Genomic DNA, 17872 nt, shown 5'->3' on the forward strand with positions numbered 1-17872 from the left:
AAGTGGCTTTCCCTTTGTGTGTGTTGAGAAGTATTTCAATTCATGCATACATGGGTTTGGGAATGTTATTCAGTCTGTCTGAGATAGTTTCTGTTAAGGTGGGTGTTTTTATGTTGGCATATGTTACTGTACCTGAGTGATTGCGTATCTGTCTGTGTTTTGCACATGTGCATCTGTGGTGTTTGTGCCTGTGTGTATGCTGTTTTTCGGATGGCATTTCAATGACTATGTGGTCGTGTGTGTACGTTCTGTGAAACGATGTGTGTACGTCTCTGAGTGCCATCACATTATTATGGGTTTGGGGAGCGTGTTTCTTCCTGGCTGTGCTCTTGTTTAAGCAAGAGAATATGTTGTTCAGACTCTGTTTGACTGTCTGTCCGTGAGTCATGAACTTTCTGTGCCCCCAGCAGGATCTCTCTGTGTTTGTTTCTGTGTGTCACTCTGTCTATTTCTAGTTGTGGTGATGGTTCCGTAACTGTGTTTGAATGTATTTTTACATATGTACAAGAAGTTGCTGTCATTCCCGCAGGTTGGTGTGTAATGTCTGTTACTTTGAGTTTGTTTATGTAAGTGTGTGAGGGTGTGGGTATGATTCTGTGCCTGTGTTCCTATATCTCAGTATGACTGTATTTCGGTGTGTGTGGATATGTGTGCATTTGGTATGTACATGGGTATGTTCCTTTCTCCGTGAGTATGTTTGTATGTATGTGTGTGCATGTATGCGTGTGTAGTTTTGTTCAACTCTTTCAGTATGATGTATTTATTTGTGTGGGGACGTGTATGCATTCTGACCATACGTGGGGGTGTTCCTATCTGTCTTAGTTTGCCTGTTGTCATGTGTTTGCGTGCGTGTGTGCATGTGCGCGTACATGCTCAAGCCTATGTGAGTAGTTGTACCCCATTCTTGACTTTGATTGTATTCCTGTATGTGTTGTGAGGGTATGGGCATATTTCGTTCGTCTTTGTATAGGTGTGTTCTTACATTTCAGTTGGAATGTGTTATTGTGCACATTTGTGTGCACATTTGTGCATTTTTGTGAGTTGAATGTGTGCACGTGCATGTGTTTTTATTTGTCAGTATGTTCTTATATCTTACTTTGCCTGCATTTCTGTGTGTGGATGTCCTTCTGCTTGTATGTCCATGTGTGTAGGTGAGGGTCCGTCTCCTGAAAAAGGACATGTGAACCCTATGGCAGGTCTCTGTGCACATATTGCTCTCAAAGGTGCATTTTGGCAACCTGGGAAAAATCAAAATATCAATATATGTACCTCCTGCACCCTGATTACGGAACTGCTACGTCAGTTCAAGGACCTAAGACTAATGAAAATAAAAATAACACAGGGAAATATTCAATGAAAGGAAGGATTTCCATTGTTTCTTCCATGTTTAACCAAGGAAGAGATACACACACTTTTTCCATGTTGGAGCTGTTTGTGTCCGTCCATAAATGTTGTCATAGACGGGATCATTCAGCTATACAATGTAGCAACTGAATAGGGCCATTCAGCCCATCATGTCTGCTCTGTCATTTGATCATGAATGATCTGTTTCTCAATTCCATTCTCTGGCCTTATCCTCACAACCTTTGATTCCCTTCCCAACCAGGAACCCCTATTGCACTATTAGTGATACAATTGTTATGGATCAGACCCACTAAAAGTATTTTAAGATGGTAGCCCAGACCTTAACTTTTCTGCTGATTTTATGCATGTGTAAAGAGGATATTCCCGGATTGATGGAACAGATAAACATTCATCGGTTTAAATAAAACAGAGTTTATCTACAGAGTATCGAATCAAACACAAACAAAAGAGAACAGAAGACTAAATCACTTCACTCATCTGAAAACCCAACAGACTGTCCCAACTTAACGATTGTTCAAAATTCCTCCAACAATTTCCATTAGCACCCAATGTAAAAACGGGTAAAATCAAACACAGGGTCTTGCAGGGGAGATTTCAGAGAGAGATTCAGCATTGAACAACTTCTTCCATGTCGCTGTTCCTTTTACTAGCAGTTTAAAAATCTGACAACTTGCAAACACCAACCCAAACTAAACCAGACCAGAGACAATCAGAGGTGGGAGAATTGGCCACACCCCTTTCATTGCAGATGTTTTTACATTTGAAAGCCTTTTGGCCTGAGGCAGTTTCTGTTAGCTATCATGAAATTGGGTCTGCAACCCATCCAAACTCAACATCCCGGAACCGTTGCGTTTACAAACACACTAAGAAAAAAAACAAGGAAACACAACCTTGGTAAAGGGGCAGCAACATCATGCACTAAATGTTTGACCTCCACAACACTCTGAAGCAATGATTTCCAAAGATGAATCACCTGAAGAAATTAATTCCAATCTCAGTTCCAAACGTCGCCCCTTCACTCTGAGGCTGAGTCCTCCGGTATTCGTCTTTCGACATGTGGAAACACCTTACAAGCAGAAGTTGTAATGTGAGGACCCTTTACAAAATGAAATACAATGCTGGTCTGAGGCTGTGAATGACAGTCTCTGGGACTGTTTGAAATTGGTGAACTGGACCGTGTTGAAGTACTCAGTGGAAATACTGGATGAAGACAACACCACCATTGCAGACATCCTGGGCAAATGCATGGAGGACTGTGGAGTGAAGGATTCAATCCAATGTTCCCCAAGCGTAAGCCTTCAATGGATAAGGAAATCCACTCCCTACTGAAGACCAGATGAGCAACATTCAAGTGGGAAGAGCCTGACGTATACAGGGAATCCAGATCTGACCTCCACTGGGACATCGGGGATGCCAAGAGGGAGGACCAGACCACATAAGAGGGCCATACAAACCAAACAGACTCCCGCAGCCTATGGCAAGACCTAAAGAACATTATGGGATTTAAACTGAAGCAGAGAGGGATAGCGGACAAAACACGTCCCTCCCTGATTTGCTCAATGCTTTCTCTGCTCGGTTTGAGCAGAATCCCAGTAGCGCAGTCAATCCTGTTCCAACAGCCCCAGGCACACCTGTTCCATCGTTCACCGCTGTACATGTCAGATCAGATTTCCTGAGAGTCAACCCAAGGAAAGCGACGGGCCTGGATGGAGTCCCTGGCCGTGCAATTAGATTCTGTACGGCCAAACTGGCGGAGGGACACACCGACATCTTTACCCTCTCATCCCAAAAAGCTGAAGACCCCATCTTTTTCAAGAAGACCACCACCATCCCCGTAACTAAGAAAGCACATGCAATGTCACAACTTGCCATTCCTCCTATTTTTGTGTCATCTGCAACTTTCACAGCAGTGCATTCATTTTCTTCCTACAAGTCATTCATACACACATTATTACATGTTTATGTATCTAATATACTTTATGTATTGTTATATGTTGGAGCTCTTTGTGTCTGTACAAATATCATTGTGCATTAGCGCTGATTGTGTTTACATGTAATATTATTGTGCATTGGAACATAAATATTGGTTGTATTGGAGATGTTCGAGTTTATAGCTATATATTGTTGCATATTAGAATTGTTAAAACTTATATGTAAATGTTGTAGTGTATTATAGCTGTTCCTATTTTTACATCAATATTGTATTAGCTCATGTTAAAGTTGTGCTTTTCTTCTTCCAACCAGCGACACTGTCTCTGACCATGTGGGGCTGGTGCTGAGTTCCTCCAGCACTCTGGGATAAATCTGCAGTCCCAGCGTTGGCCAGACGGGCGGCAGCACAGAGCAGCAGTGGTTACAGTTTAGCGGCTGTGGGCAATGTTCAGGCAGGGATACTCAGTCTCTGATTATTGCAGAGGAAAAGACACTGAATCTGGAATGGGGGGAGTGGATGGAGACATCAATTAATGAGCCCTGGAGAAAGAGACAGGGTTAAATACAGATAGAGAAAGGGTTTAAGATTGTAATAGGGAGAGAATTCAGTATAGAATAATGGGTAGAGGAAAAGATAGACAATAGGAGAGGGCTAAGTGGAGAGTAATAGCGAGAAAGCTGGATACAGGACAATTGGTGGGGTTTAAAACCAGAAAGGGTGAGGATTTAATAGAAAATTATAGGGGAAGAAGTGCATAAAGAATAAGTGTGGCAATCCTGATTACAGGGGCACAGGGAGAGGGTTAGTGCAGGGAAATTTGGAGAGATTGTAATTTGGTCAGCCAGGTGGATCTCATTAAAGATGAGCTTCCTGTGTGGGGCTATTAATCTGGTACAAACAGGGAGTCCTGGCTGACAGGATATAAACCGGAGTCTCAAGGGTTCTGCTCACTTTAGGAAACAGCTTTGTGCTAGCTGGGTGAATGTCATGTACTATGCAAGTATAGGTGCAGAGTGACTTGATGAGGGGTTACCACATTTGTGGAACTTGGGAGGAAATATTACAGAGTACTAAGGAGATTGTTCAATACAGGGGAGTTCAGTTAAGGGGAAAAGAAAGGAGAGATAAGACAGAGTGATGAAAAAAGAACGAAATAGAGAGTAATGAAGAGAGCGTTGGATACACCACAACAGGGACAGGGATAAATGCATGGGAATGAATAAGGTTAAGTCCAGAGTACGGAGGATTAAACGAAGAACAATAGTGAGAGTACTAATTAGAGAGTAACAGGGAGAATGTTGAATACAGAGTGAAGGTTTAAGCAGAGTGGCTGCAATGGAGAGTAATTGTAAATAGATGAAATGGAAAGTATGAGGAAAATAACTGGTAATAGAGAAATTATGAAATGCAAAATAATACAGAGTAATAGTGTTTAGATGCAGAAGCGTTTGTTAAGTGTGTACAAGAAAATTTTCTTATTCAGTATGCGGCCGGACCGACTAGAAAAGGTGCGAAACGAAACCTACTCTTGGGAAATAAGGCAGGGTAAGTGACTGGTGTGTCAGTTGGTGAGCACTTTGGGGCCAGTGACTATAATTTTAATAGTTTTAAAATAGTGATGCATGAGTGAAAAAGTTCTAAATTGGAGGACGGCTAATTAGGCAAGAACTTTCAAAAGCTGATGGATGCAGACGTTCACAGGATCGGGTCGGATGGAAAATTGGAAGCCTTCAGAAATAAGGTAATGAGAGTCCAGAGACAGTATATTCCTGTCAGTGTGAAAGGAACGGCTTGTAGGTACAGGGAATGCTGGATGACTAAAGAAATTGAGGGTTCAGAAACAGAATGAAGCATATGTCAGGTATAGACAGGATAGATCGAGTGAATCCTGAGAAGGGTATAAAGGCAGTAGGAGTATACTTAAGAGAAAAATCTGGAGGGCATAAAGGGGACATGAGAACAGTTTGGCAACCAGAGTTAAGGAGAATCCAAAGGAATTTCACAAATACGTTAAGGACGAAAGGGTAACTAAGGAGAGAATAGAGCACCTCAAAGATCAACACGGTGGCCTTTCTAGCCACAGGAGATGGGGGAGGTACGAAACGAGAATTTTGCATCAGTGTTTACTCTAGAAAATGACTTGGAAGGTATAGAATGTTGGGAAATAGATAGTGACATCTTGAAAAATGTCGATAATATAGAGGAGGAAGTGCTGGATGTCTCAAAACGCATCAAAGAATATAAGTCCCCAAGACCTGATCAGGTGTCCACGGAAACTTTGTGGGAAGTGATTGCTGGGCCTCTTGCTGAGATGATTGCATCATCGATAGTCACAGGTGAGGTGTTGGAAGGCTGGAGTTTGGCAAACGTGGTGCCACTGTTTAAGAAGGGCCGTAAAGACAAGACAGGGAACTATAGACCAGTGAACCTGACGTCAGTGGTGGACACGTTTTTGGAAGCTATCCTGAGGGACAGGACATACATGTATTTGGAAAGGCGAGGACTGATTAGGGATAGTCAACATGGTTTTGTGCGAGGGAAATCATGTCTCACAAACTTAATTGAGCTTTTTGAAGAAATATCAAAGTGGACTGATGATGGCAGATGATGGTGGCTTTATCAATATGTATTTCAGGAAGGTAATGAGGTCAGCCAGCTCCACAACATGGGGCATGAGTTTCCTTACTGTGGCCGTTAATTGGGACCGATCAGGGAAGCATCGCTGATGTCAACGGGTGGGTATCAGGGATACTGAGATGCTGACAGCATGGCTCAGTGACAGGCTTTTGTAAAAGTTTATGCACTTGTATCAAAAGCGTGCATAATGATAGGATGCCAACCTTTGAGTCGCTGTTTCGCTGTCAAGTATTGTTTTCGTCAATGTGGACCAGGACCTCTGTGTCTTCACTTACCACACTATACAACGCCTGCCTCTGTCCCACCTCAAGCCCATCCCACATCCAGGAAGTGCTAAAGTTGTTCTGGGATGTGCTTGACACTGGGAACTGTCGAGGCAACATACCATTCTGGATCTGTCAAGTCAGGACTGATGATTCTGAGTCAGACAGCCATTTTAGGTTTGTCCACTGCTGCCATTTGATTTTTAACACAGCACCGACACTGACTGTATAAAAAAGGAAAAACAGAAAAATATACTGGGGAGTTGAGGGTCGATGTCCTTTTGAGTGCAGCATTGAATGACCGAAATGACAGCAAGAGAGCAAGGCTTACATGATGATGGAGTGAAATGACACAAACCAATGTTTGTACCTCAAATTTAGAGAGATCTGAGAGAAGTAAAATGTTAAAGAGAATAATGCCAATGGCAATCATTGAATGGATAGAAATGCTACTTTTTGGCTTTAGATTTATGACTAGGTTAAGCATCTATAAGTTTATTGACGGCCTGAAATATTTCCAAGACGGAAATGAAGGAACAACGTATTACCTTCTCTACATTATAGTTCACAATCTATGTGGTGCTCATTCATTCACTGAACATGTCTTCCCTCTTTTCAGCGTTCCTATGTCATCCTTGTATTTTACTGTCCCACGTAACATTATGCTCGCCAATGTAACACATGATCGTATGATCTCTGTCATTGATAGAAATTTTCAATGGCTGTATCTCAAGTAATGCTCCTTGTGGACTTGCTAATACCAACCTGACAAACTGAGTATGGCATATGTTTCTTCTGCTCGCTGTTTTCTGTCCCTTATCAGTCTTCACACCAAGTCCCATTTCACCATCACTACAGGGAACGTAGACAATATTAACTACCGAACACACATTTCTGGAATTTGACATTTTTTGGACCCTTGTGCGTGCAAATTCCCCACTGGCCTGATCTGTCCATCTTCCTTCAAACTGTGTCATCGCAGCATCAGCCAAATGTTTTAGGTTTCTTCACCATACATGTGGGTACCATTCGTGCCCATCTGCTGTTGTTCAGATCATGTGTGCATCAGAGTCAGATCTCAGCTATCTCCAGGATAGTCTCTTCATGGTCTGAGGATCTCTATTGATTTGAGCTAACGTAACGGTTGAAGGTAGCTTTCTGTGAATATTTTACTTGTTTCAAACGTTGCCATCATTGAAGAAGTTATAGTTGATTGAGACGCTGTATCCATGCAAGGTGAGCAATTCTATTTCGATGTTGCATGTGTCAAAACCTGAAATGTGTCGTCTCCATTTCTCAAACAATATTTCTTCACGGTACCAGCTGCTGTTAAACAGGAAAGCGACGTCACAGTGTTGAGGAGAAAGTTCTCAGAGAGCTACTTAACAACTAGAATTTAATTTCCAAATGGTCAAAGTCAAGGGCAAGATGAATTAAAAGGAGATTTCAAAGTGGGCTGGAGGGTGTTGCTTTGCCAATGCTGGCATGTGGGGTGGCACAGTGATTAGCTCTGCTGCCTGACAGTTCCAGGGATTGAGTCTGAGTGGGATGCCCTTTGCAGGGTCTGAGACGATTCAATGGGCCAATCGGCCTCCATGTACGCTGTAGGGATGGTAGGAAATAACTCAATATGTGTTTTCCAAAGTCTGCTATTGATCGATTGAGATTGGACTCATCCAATAAACCTCAGTTTGAAAAATATTCTGCCACAATTGGGAGTTCACTCACGTCGTCACCTGGTCATTCAAATTCTTTAAGAAATGAATTGAATCACGTTGTAATGTTACAGTCGCCCAGGCAATGTTAGCAAGTATAAAGGAAAGGCTTTGAGATTGAATCACATCTGCATTGTTTTCAGAGAGATTGCCTGCACAAAGAGCTTCATGCAGAAAATGATGTTTTTTTTTCAGCATGTGCAATTCCGGGAGGGTGTCTTGCATAATTGATTTGCACAACTGAATTTATGTGAATCTGCCTGAAGATTCGCTTCAGTTTACTGCCACTGACAATTGTCCATACGCATATTGTGATCACCCTCACACAGGGGTAGATGACTGATTTAGTTTCAAATTGCAGGGACGCTGCAGATTCCCCACTATCACAGATACCGAAGGAATTGCCTGGGATATTGAACTTTCGTCTGCCAAGCTATTTATCTATTCTGGGAATCTCCATTTCAATTGAAGACTACCGTGGAATTGAGCAAAGCCATCATGTCGGAAAATTAAAAACGATGATATTTTTATGTATAGATTTCAATAATATTTCGAGTGAGTTTGGTTTTGGCTATTGAGTAAATAAGCAGTGGGCTTCTCTGTGCTTCTGAAGTTAATAGTTAACTTGTAGGTATTTACATAATCACAACAATTTGTTTTTCAAACTGCTTTTGAAGTTTGGCTGCAGGCCAAAAAAAGGAACTTTGTTTGTTTTTGGTTGTAACCTAACATGGCATTAAAATGGACCCAAAGATTTATTTGTGAGTTCTGGAATCTGAGATTAGGAATAGCACCCTTACCTTTGAAACCTTTCGTTTCACTTTTATCAATTTTGTTATTTCTTTTAGTCCTTCTAATTTCCTGGAACCGAGTGGATATGTAGATGTTTGCTCATTTGAAGTGAATGATAGATTTAGTCAATCACTTTACTGAGGAGCCAACAGTTCGTGTTTACCGCAGACCAGAAATGTTGGTTTAAAATAAAGCTCTGCATAGATTACTTAAAGCTAAGAAAATTGACAATCAGCTGTGTGGTAGATTCAGGAAGAGGTTTACTGGAGTACCAGTTTAATACTTGAAATCACAATCACTTAACCAAGTGTTACATACACGGATTCTGGTGTGATCATTGTACGAGGAATATTCTGTTTGTAATCGCACCCTTGCTATTGTTTTGTCCCACCTATAAAATACGTTTTCTTTCTTTTCATTTATGCATTGCTTTGAGATTGACGATTATTCATTGACTGCATGTTCATTGTCTTTGAATCTGTGTTGTAAGTACATAGCTCGGTTATTCTATTGTATCACCATTTCATTTATAGTAAACTTCTGTCTTTTTGCTGAAGCAATATTTACAGCATTGGTTATGTACAATTCAGGAAGAGATTCCTTTGATAAATCAAATTAAATAAAGTCGTGATACATCAAGCTGTGTTCTGGGGTCTGGCTTGTTCTGTGTTTATATCAGCTGGTATCAGAGCAGAGGTGAAGCTGTTAAACACATCGTCTAACTCGTGAGGAACTGATTAACTCATCCTCGAATTTGATCACATTATACCCCTCCAGTTCCATTTATATGCTCAATCCTGACCGGACACCTGAACTAAGATACAGTGTCATGTGACCCACATCGCCAAATTACTACCCCGTTACCCTGCACCAGAGGCAACACAAAACAAATTCCCTCACCCCTGCCAGACGTAATAAATTAGAAATTGGATCGCTCACAGCTGCAGTTTGTGCATAGGTGCAGTTTGATAACACCCCTCAGTCACTCTGAAATCCCAAAGAAGCTCAGATCAGTTCTGGCATTGAAAAAGGTCATTCATATCTGGGTCGACTGAATAATCTATGTAACTGTCCAATCCCACTTTCCAGCATATTGTACCTTGAAGATCACTTCAAGTGCAGATCCAGGTATCCTTTAAATGGGTTGAACGTTGCAGCTGAAGCACCTAACCATCAAGACAATCTTGCACTGAGAAGAATGTAGAAAAGATATACAATAATATTGCTAATAATATGGACATTACTGCAGCGTTGAGGAAAGCTGGACACCTTAGGTTCATTTTCCCCAGAGGAGAAAGAGAAAAAATGTGATTTATGTGTCCAAACAACTAACGTCTTGAATGGAGCCCTGTCACCCTGAACGAATGATCATTGAGCAGTGTACAAGAGGGATACTAATTGATTGAAATGTTATAGGGGACATGAGGACTCACCATTTCATCCGGAGGGTAGTAGTTTGTCTGGAATTCACTTCCCAGTTTTGGAGGAGTGGGGTGCTGTGGTTGGGTGACTGCTTCAGCTGCAACGTTCAACCCATTTAAAGGATACCTGGATCTGCACTTGAAGTGATCTTCAAGGTACAATATGCTGGAAAGTGGGATTGGACAGTTACATAGATTATTCAGTCGACCCAGATATGAATGACCTTTTTTCAATGCCGGAACTGATCTAAGCTTCTTTGGGATTTCAGAGTGACTGAGGGGTGTTATCAATTGGATCATTAGGTTAATTTTGCTTGCCTAGTTTAGTTATTCGCATTATAAATCGGTTTTAAAGAAATATTGTAGTTACCGCTGACATGATCAGAACACACCAGGGAGTCGTGGCGGATTTTTATTATATTATGTTTATCATACTCAGATTAAAGTAGCCACGTCCACGTCGGGTAGGTAAGTGATTGTTATTAGAGTGGGTGTGTTCTAAACCCCAGGTCCTACAAAGTAGGGTCTCCCTCCCTCCCTCCTCCTCTAACCTTAATTAAGAGTCCACAGAGTTGCCATAGGAAGAGGGTCTAAGGAAGTTTAGATCGAAGAGTGAGGCTTTAGCTCAGGAATCTTGATAAAGAGGTTGAGTAAAGAGATTACGCCACAGTTGAAGAGGGTGAAGACATGACTGCTCAGCTGGTTCAGTGCGCTACGTGTTTGATGTGGCAAGTCAACGACTCTGGTGTGTCTGGCTCGTATATGTGTGGAAAGTGTGCGCACATTCAGCAATTGACCGACCATATTGCAGCACTGACGAAAGAACTCGAAGACCTTAGGCTCATCCGAGAGAACGAGATCTTTCTGGACAAGACCTTCAGTGATGTTATTACACCAATCATGCCAGAAGAGAGCAGAAGAGTGCAGACGATGAGGAAGGCAGAGAGGAGACAGGTGCAAGAGACGCCGGGAGAAGTACCTGTCAGGAACAAGTTGAAGCTTTTGGAAACAGTAGAGTCTGATGACACTACCAGTTCGCAAGGCGGCCATGTTTGTCAATCAAAAGTTGCCGCAGAAGCAGAGCGGAAGAGTCGGACATCACATAGAGCCGTGGTAATAGGGGACTCCATCGTGAGAGGAACTGACCGGGGTTTTTGTGGCAGCAGACGGGATTTAAGGATGGTGTGTTGCTTTCCTGGTGCTAGAGTGAAAGACATCGCGGACAGAGTGCAGGACATCCTCAAGGACGAGGGTGAAGAGCCCGAGGTGGTGGTACACGTCGGCACAAATGATGTCGGGAAGAAGAGGAGGAGCATACTACAGCGAGACTTCGCAGAACTAGGAAGAAGGCTAAAAAGCAGGACGTCCAAGGTGGTTATCTCCAGTTTGCTTCCAGTTCCTCGGGATAGTGTGGCCAGAAACCGGGAGATAATGGACTTGAACGTGTGGTTGGGGAACTGGTGCAGGAAGCAAGGTTTCAAGTTCTTGGATCACTGGGGTATATTTTATGGTAACCATAAATTCTACAAGAGAGATGGCTTGCACCTTAATACAACAGGGATCGGCATTCTGGCAGGCAGGTTTTCTGCTGCAACACCGCTACATTTAAACTAAGTAGCGGGGGGGAGGGGACAAGCTGGATGTTTAAAAAGGAAATTGAAGGGGTAGTTAGAACAAGAGAAGTCAAGAAAGACAACTGTATCAAGGAGGCAGAAAACTGGAAAAGGCATCATGCTGTAAAGTTGAGTGAAATAAGGGTTGAGGGGAAGGGTGAGAGCAGTAACAAATTAAAAATTCTATATATGAATGCACGAAGCATTAGACAAAAGGTGGATGAGCTTGAGGCTCTTTTGGAAATTGGCAGATACGATATTGTGGGGATAACTGAGACGTGGCTTCATGGGGACAGGGCCTGGGAAATGAATATTCAAGGCTACATGTGTTATCGTAAGGATAGACTGACGGGCAAAGGGGGTGGGTGGCCTTGTTGGTAAGGGAGGATATTCAGTCCCTTGCGCGGGCGGACCTAGAGTCAGGGGATGTAGAGTCAGTGTGGATAGAGCTTCGAAACACTAAGGGTAAAAAGACCCTCATGGGAGTCATCTACAGGCCCCCAAACAGTAGTCTGGACTTTGGAGGTAAGTTGAATCAGGAGCTGAAATTGGCTTGTCGCAAAGATGTTACTACAGTTGTTATGGGGGATTTTAACATGCAGGTAGACGGGGTGAATCAGGATGGTATCGGGCCTCAAGAAAGAGACTTTGTGGAGTGCCTCAGAGATGGATTTTTAGAGCAGCTGGTGCTGGAGCCGACCAGGGATAAGGCGATTCTGGATCTGGTATTGTGTAACGAACCAGAATTGGTCAGTGACCTCGAAGTGAAGGAGCCATTGGGAAGTAGTGACCATAATACAATAAGCTTCAATCTGCAATTTGAGAGGGAGTGGGTACAATCTGAAGTGACAATATTTCAGTTGAATAAAGGGAAATATGGAGCTATGAGGGAGCAACTGGCCAAAGTTCAATGGTTTAATACCTTAACAGGGAAGACCGTGGAGGAACAATGGCGGATATTTCTGTGTATAATGCAGAAGATGCAGGATCAGTTCATTCCGAAAAGGAAGAAAGATCCCAGGAGGAGACATGGGCGGCCGTGGCTGACAAGGGAAGTAAAGAAACATATAAGGTTAAAAGAGAAAAAGTATAACTTAGCGAAGATAAGCGGGAAAACGGAGGACTGGGAAGCTTTTAAAGAACAACAGAGGATTAGTAAGAAGGAAATACGCAGAGAAAAAATGAGGTACGAAGGTAAACTGGCCAAGAATATAAAGGAGGATAGTAAAAGCTTTTTTAGGTATGTCCAAGGCAAAAAAGTGGTTAGGACAAAAATTGGGCCCTTGAAGACAGAAGCAGGGGAATATATTACTGGGAACGAAGAAATGGCAGAGGAATTAAATGGGTACTTCAGATCTGTGTTCACTGGGGAAGACACAAGCAATCTCCCTGAGGTAACAGTGGCTGAAGGACCTGAACTTAAGGGAATTTCTATTTGCCAGGATTTGGTGTTGGAGAGACTGTTAGGTCTGAAGGTTGATAAGTCTCCAGGACCTGATGGCCTGCATCCCAGGGTACTGAAGGAGGTGGCTCGGGAAATCGTGGATGCTCTGGTGATTATTTTCCAGAGTTCAATAGAATCGGGGTTGGTTCCTGAGGATTGGAGGGCGGCTAATGTTGTGCCACTTTTTAAGAAGGGTGGGCGGGAGAAAGCGGGAAATTATAGACCAGTTAGTCTGACCTCAGTGGTGGGAAAGATGCTGGAGTCTATTATAAAGGATGAAATTACGGCACATCTGGATAATAGTAACAGGATAGGACAGAGTCAGCATGGATTTATGAAGGGGAAATCATGCTTGACTAATCTTCTTGAATTTTTTGAGGATGTAACTCGGAAGATGGACGAGGGAGTTCCAGTGGATGTAGTGTACCTGGACTTTCAGAAAGCTTTTGATAAAGTCCCACACAAGAGGTTAGTGAGTAAAATTAGGGCGCACGGGATTGGGGGCAAAGTACTAGATTGGATAGAGAATTGGTTGGCTAATACGAAACAAAGTGTAGTGATTAACGGCTCCATTTCGAAATGGCAGGCAGTGACCAGTGGGGTACCCCAGGGATCCGTGCTGGGACCGCAGGTTTTTACAATATATGTAAATGATATAGAAGATGGTATCAGCAATAACATTAGCAAATTTGCTGATGACACAAAGCTAGGTGGTAGGGTGAAATGTGATGAGGATGTTAGGGGATTACAGGGTGACCTGGACAAGTTAGGTGAGTGGGCAGATGCATGGCAGATGCAGTTTAATGTGGATAAATGTCTGGTTATCCACTTTGGTGGCAAGAACAGGAAGGCAGATTACTACCTCAATGGTATCAAATTAGGTAAAGGGGCTGTTCAGAGAGATCTGGGTGTTCTTGTCCACCAGTCAATGAAGGCAAGCATGCAGGTACAGCAGGTCGTGAAGAAGGCTAATAGCATGCTGGCCTTCATAACAAGAGGGATTGAGTATAGAAGCAAAGAGGTGCTTCTGCAGCTGTACAGAGCCCTGGTGAGACCACACCTGGAGTACTGTGTACAGTTCTGGTCTCCAAATTTGAGGAAAGACATTCTGGCTATTGAGGGAGTGCAGCGTAGGTTCACGAGGTCAATTCCTGGAATGGCAGGATTGCCTTACACGGAAAGACTGAAGCGACTGGGCTTGTATACCCTTGAGTTTAGAAGACTGAGAGGGGATCTGATTGAAACGTATAGGATTATGAAAGGACTGGACACTCTGGCAGGAGGGAACATATTTCTGTTGATGGCGGAATGCCGAACCAGAGGACACAACTTAAAAATACGGGGTAGACCATTTAGGACAGAGATGAGGAGAAACTACTTCACCCAGAGAGTGGTGGCTGTGTGGAATGCTCTGCCCCAGAGGGCAGTGGAGGCCCAGTCTCTGGATTCATTTAAGAAAGAATTGGATAGAGCTCTTAAAGATAGTGGAGTCAAGGGGTATGGAGATAAGGCTGGAACAGGACACTGATTAGGAATGATCAGCCATGATCATATTGAATGGCGGTGCAGGCTCGAAGGGCAGAATGGCCTACTCCTGCATCTATTGTCTATAGTCTATAGTGTGGTCTTGAGATTGTAATGTTTAATATGTGGGCTTTTGGAACAGAATAATTTTCCAGAGTCGGAGTCAGATAGTAAGTAGCTAAGAAAAGAGGGGCTTTTATTTGTGAGTAGCTGTTGTTTAGTGTTCACTATTAAAGTTAAGAAACTAACTTGCTAATTTTTGTTTAAATAGTGGAATGTAGGATGTCTGTGTCACTCATATTTTAACAGACTACGAGGTGAGGCCAGCTTTTCTGGGTGTTTGGTTTTAATTAACAGAAGGGTTTCGACTCTACGTTGTAAATGTCCATCCACGCTAACCCCAAATCTCTGCAGTTGGCCCATATCCTTCCAGTCCTTTCCTATCTACATATTTATCCAAATGCTTTTGAAATGTTGTTAATGTAACCCCCTCAAGCACATCTGCTGGCAGCTCGTCCACGGAACAGCCTCTGTGTAAAGAAGTGGCCCCTCAGGTTCCCTTTTATTCCTTCCCCATTAACCTTAAACTGATCCTCTCTCGTCCTCGATTCTCTAAACCTTGGAAAAGGACTGAGAGCATTAACCCTACCATCATGATCTTATTCAGCATTATAAGGACTCCCTCAGTCTTCTACATGCTAAAGAAAAGGTCCTAGCTTGTCCAAACTCTCCCTATAACTCAGACCATTGGGTCCTGGCAACGTCCTTGAAAATTCCTTCTGCACTCTTTCTAATTTAATAACATCCTCCCTGTAACAAGGTGACAAAACTGAATACAATACTCTCAATGCAGCCTTACCAAAGTCCTGTGTAACTGCAACATAAATTCCCAACTTCTATACTCAATGTCCTACCTGATGAAGGCTAGTGTGCGAAAAGCCTTCTTCACTGCCCTGCCTACCTGTGACTCCACTCTCAGAGAACCGTGCACCTGAACACCAAGGTGTCTCTGCCCATTACACCCTTGAAGATCCTCCCATTCACCATGAGACTCCTACCTTGATTTGAGTTCCCAAAATGTAAGACATCACGCATCTATATTAAATTCCATTTGCCATTTCTCTGCCCATTTCTCCACCTGATTAAGGTCCTGCTGCAATTTCTGATAAAGTTCCTCCCTGACCATGCTCCCACTTATTTGAGTGTCATCTGCAAACTTACTAATCATGCCTTGTACATTCTCAACTAATTCATAGATAACAAACAGCTATGGACCCAGTCTCCAGTCTGACAAGCATCCTTCCACTAAACCCTCTCTGCCTTCCACCATCAAACCAACTGTGTATCCAATTTGCCAGTTCCCCCAGCATTCCACGTGGTGTCCCCTTCCAGAGCAGCCTGCCGTGTGGGACCTTATCAAAGGCCTTACAGAAATCCATAGAGACTATGTCTACCGCTCTGTCCTCATCAACCTTCCTGGTCACTTCATCAAAGAACGCAAACAAATTTGGGAAGCATGATCTCCCAATCACAAGTCGATGCTGACTGCTCCGAATCAAACCCTGTGTAAGTAATGGGTGCAGTCAATGGTATTCTGTCCTTCATTGTAAAATGATTCGAGTACATAAGTAAAGCCATCTTCCAGCTGTTGTAGAGTCTTGCTGAGAAAGCATTTGGGGCACTCTGTACAGATTTGATGTCCTTTGTAAGGAATGATCTTCTTACCACAGACACCAGTGATGGGAACATGAGGATAGAGTAAAGAAGCTAAGTGTTTAACCTGTAGAGCTGTGAGAGACGAAGAAATGGTGATGCTAAAATAGGAGGAGTGGCAGCGATCAATTATTTCCAAAAGACACATTGGTAGTTTGAGAAATTCCATACTTTACCCAGGATTGATTGGTTTGATTTATTGTCACGTGTACCTCAGTACAGGGAAACACTTTGTTTATGAGCAGTGGGGGCAGGTCATAGTAAGCATGGCCAGACAGATCATAGGATGGAAATAGACTTGGACTGAGTAAGGCATACAGGTTACACTGAACAGGACGTGCACTAGACAAGATCAACACGAGCAAGATCACCACTATTTGAACTTAGAGAGTCCATTCATTAATCTAACATGGCTTTCCGAATAGTTTATATGCCTTTACTAACTCTCCCCACGTTATTGTGCAGTCGGCGTGTGAACCCTGTACTGAACGCCAGGTTGTTCACAATCCCCAACAGCAGCCACAATACCTTCCATCTGAAACAGGTAGCCATTCCCACCAGCTTCCGCCTTACATATAGAACACCAGGCTGGCTTCTCGGAAATGGAAGGTGCATTCTTGAGACTTCACACAAGACATATGGCTTCCCTCCTCACCATGTTAAAGACCTACATGTGTATCATGAGCAACGGAGCCAGGAGGAACAACGTGGAACATTCTGTTTGTGCAGCCTCTGCTCCAATTGTTCATCATGTTAGTGCATCAATCTGGAGACACTTAAGACTGCCGATGCTGGAGATCAGAGTAGAGCGTTGATTGCTGGAAAAACACAGCAGGTCAGGCAGCATCCGCGAAGCATGAGAATCGACGTTTCGGAATAAGACATTCATCAGAAATCAGCATCAATTACCACATTCTGCCCACGTGTAAGTGCATTGAGGTGGGAATGGCCTCCTGCTGTTCCTGTATAAGTGACTCAAGGGGCTGATTGGCATCTTCCTCGTCCGATTGGACAAGGCCAAGGGCCTGACTGGGTTACCCCTGGTTCCTGTTTGACAGGTCGATGTACTGACAAGTCTGATGATGCTGTAGCTTTAAGAGGTTATTTTGTCCTGGATTCTTTTAAGAGAGAGATTGAACAATCATTACCAAGCTGGTTAGTTAAGACCACTTGAGTAACAGCTCGGGGAGGCCTTAGGATAATTTTAATGCAGCCTGAATGAGTGTGGCCAGCTCTCACAGGTTAGGATCTCTGGGTTTTGGTTTCTCAGTAACATCAGAAACTATTGGGGTCTCCACAGAGTTGGAAGCTTTGGGGAATGTCTCCTGACTGCTACTCTCTCTGAATTTTCTCTTGAGGCTGTCACATTGCATCTGGGACAGATACTTTACATTCCCTTTAAAATAAGAAAACATTAGAGTCTACGCTACTGCCTTCAAATATTTTCGAGGG

The sequence above is a fragment of the Chiloscyllium punctatum genome, chromosome 18 (assembly GCF_047496795.1).
Source record: "Chiloscyllium punctatum isolate Juve2018m chromosome 18, sChiPun1.3, whole genome shotgun sequence".
Lineage (NCBI taxonomy): Eukaryota > Metazoa > Chordata > Chondrichthyes > Orectolobiformes > Hemiscylliidae > Chiloscyllium > Chiloscyllium punctatum.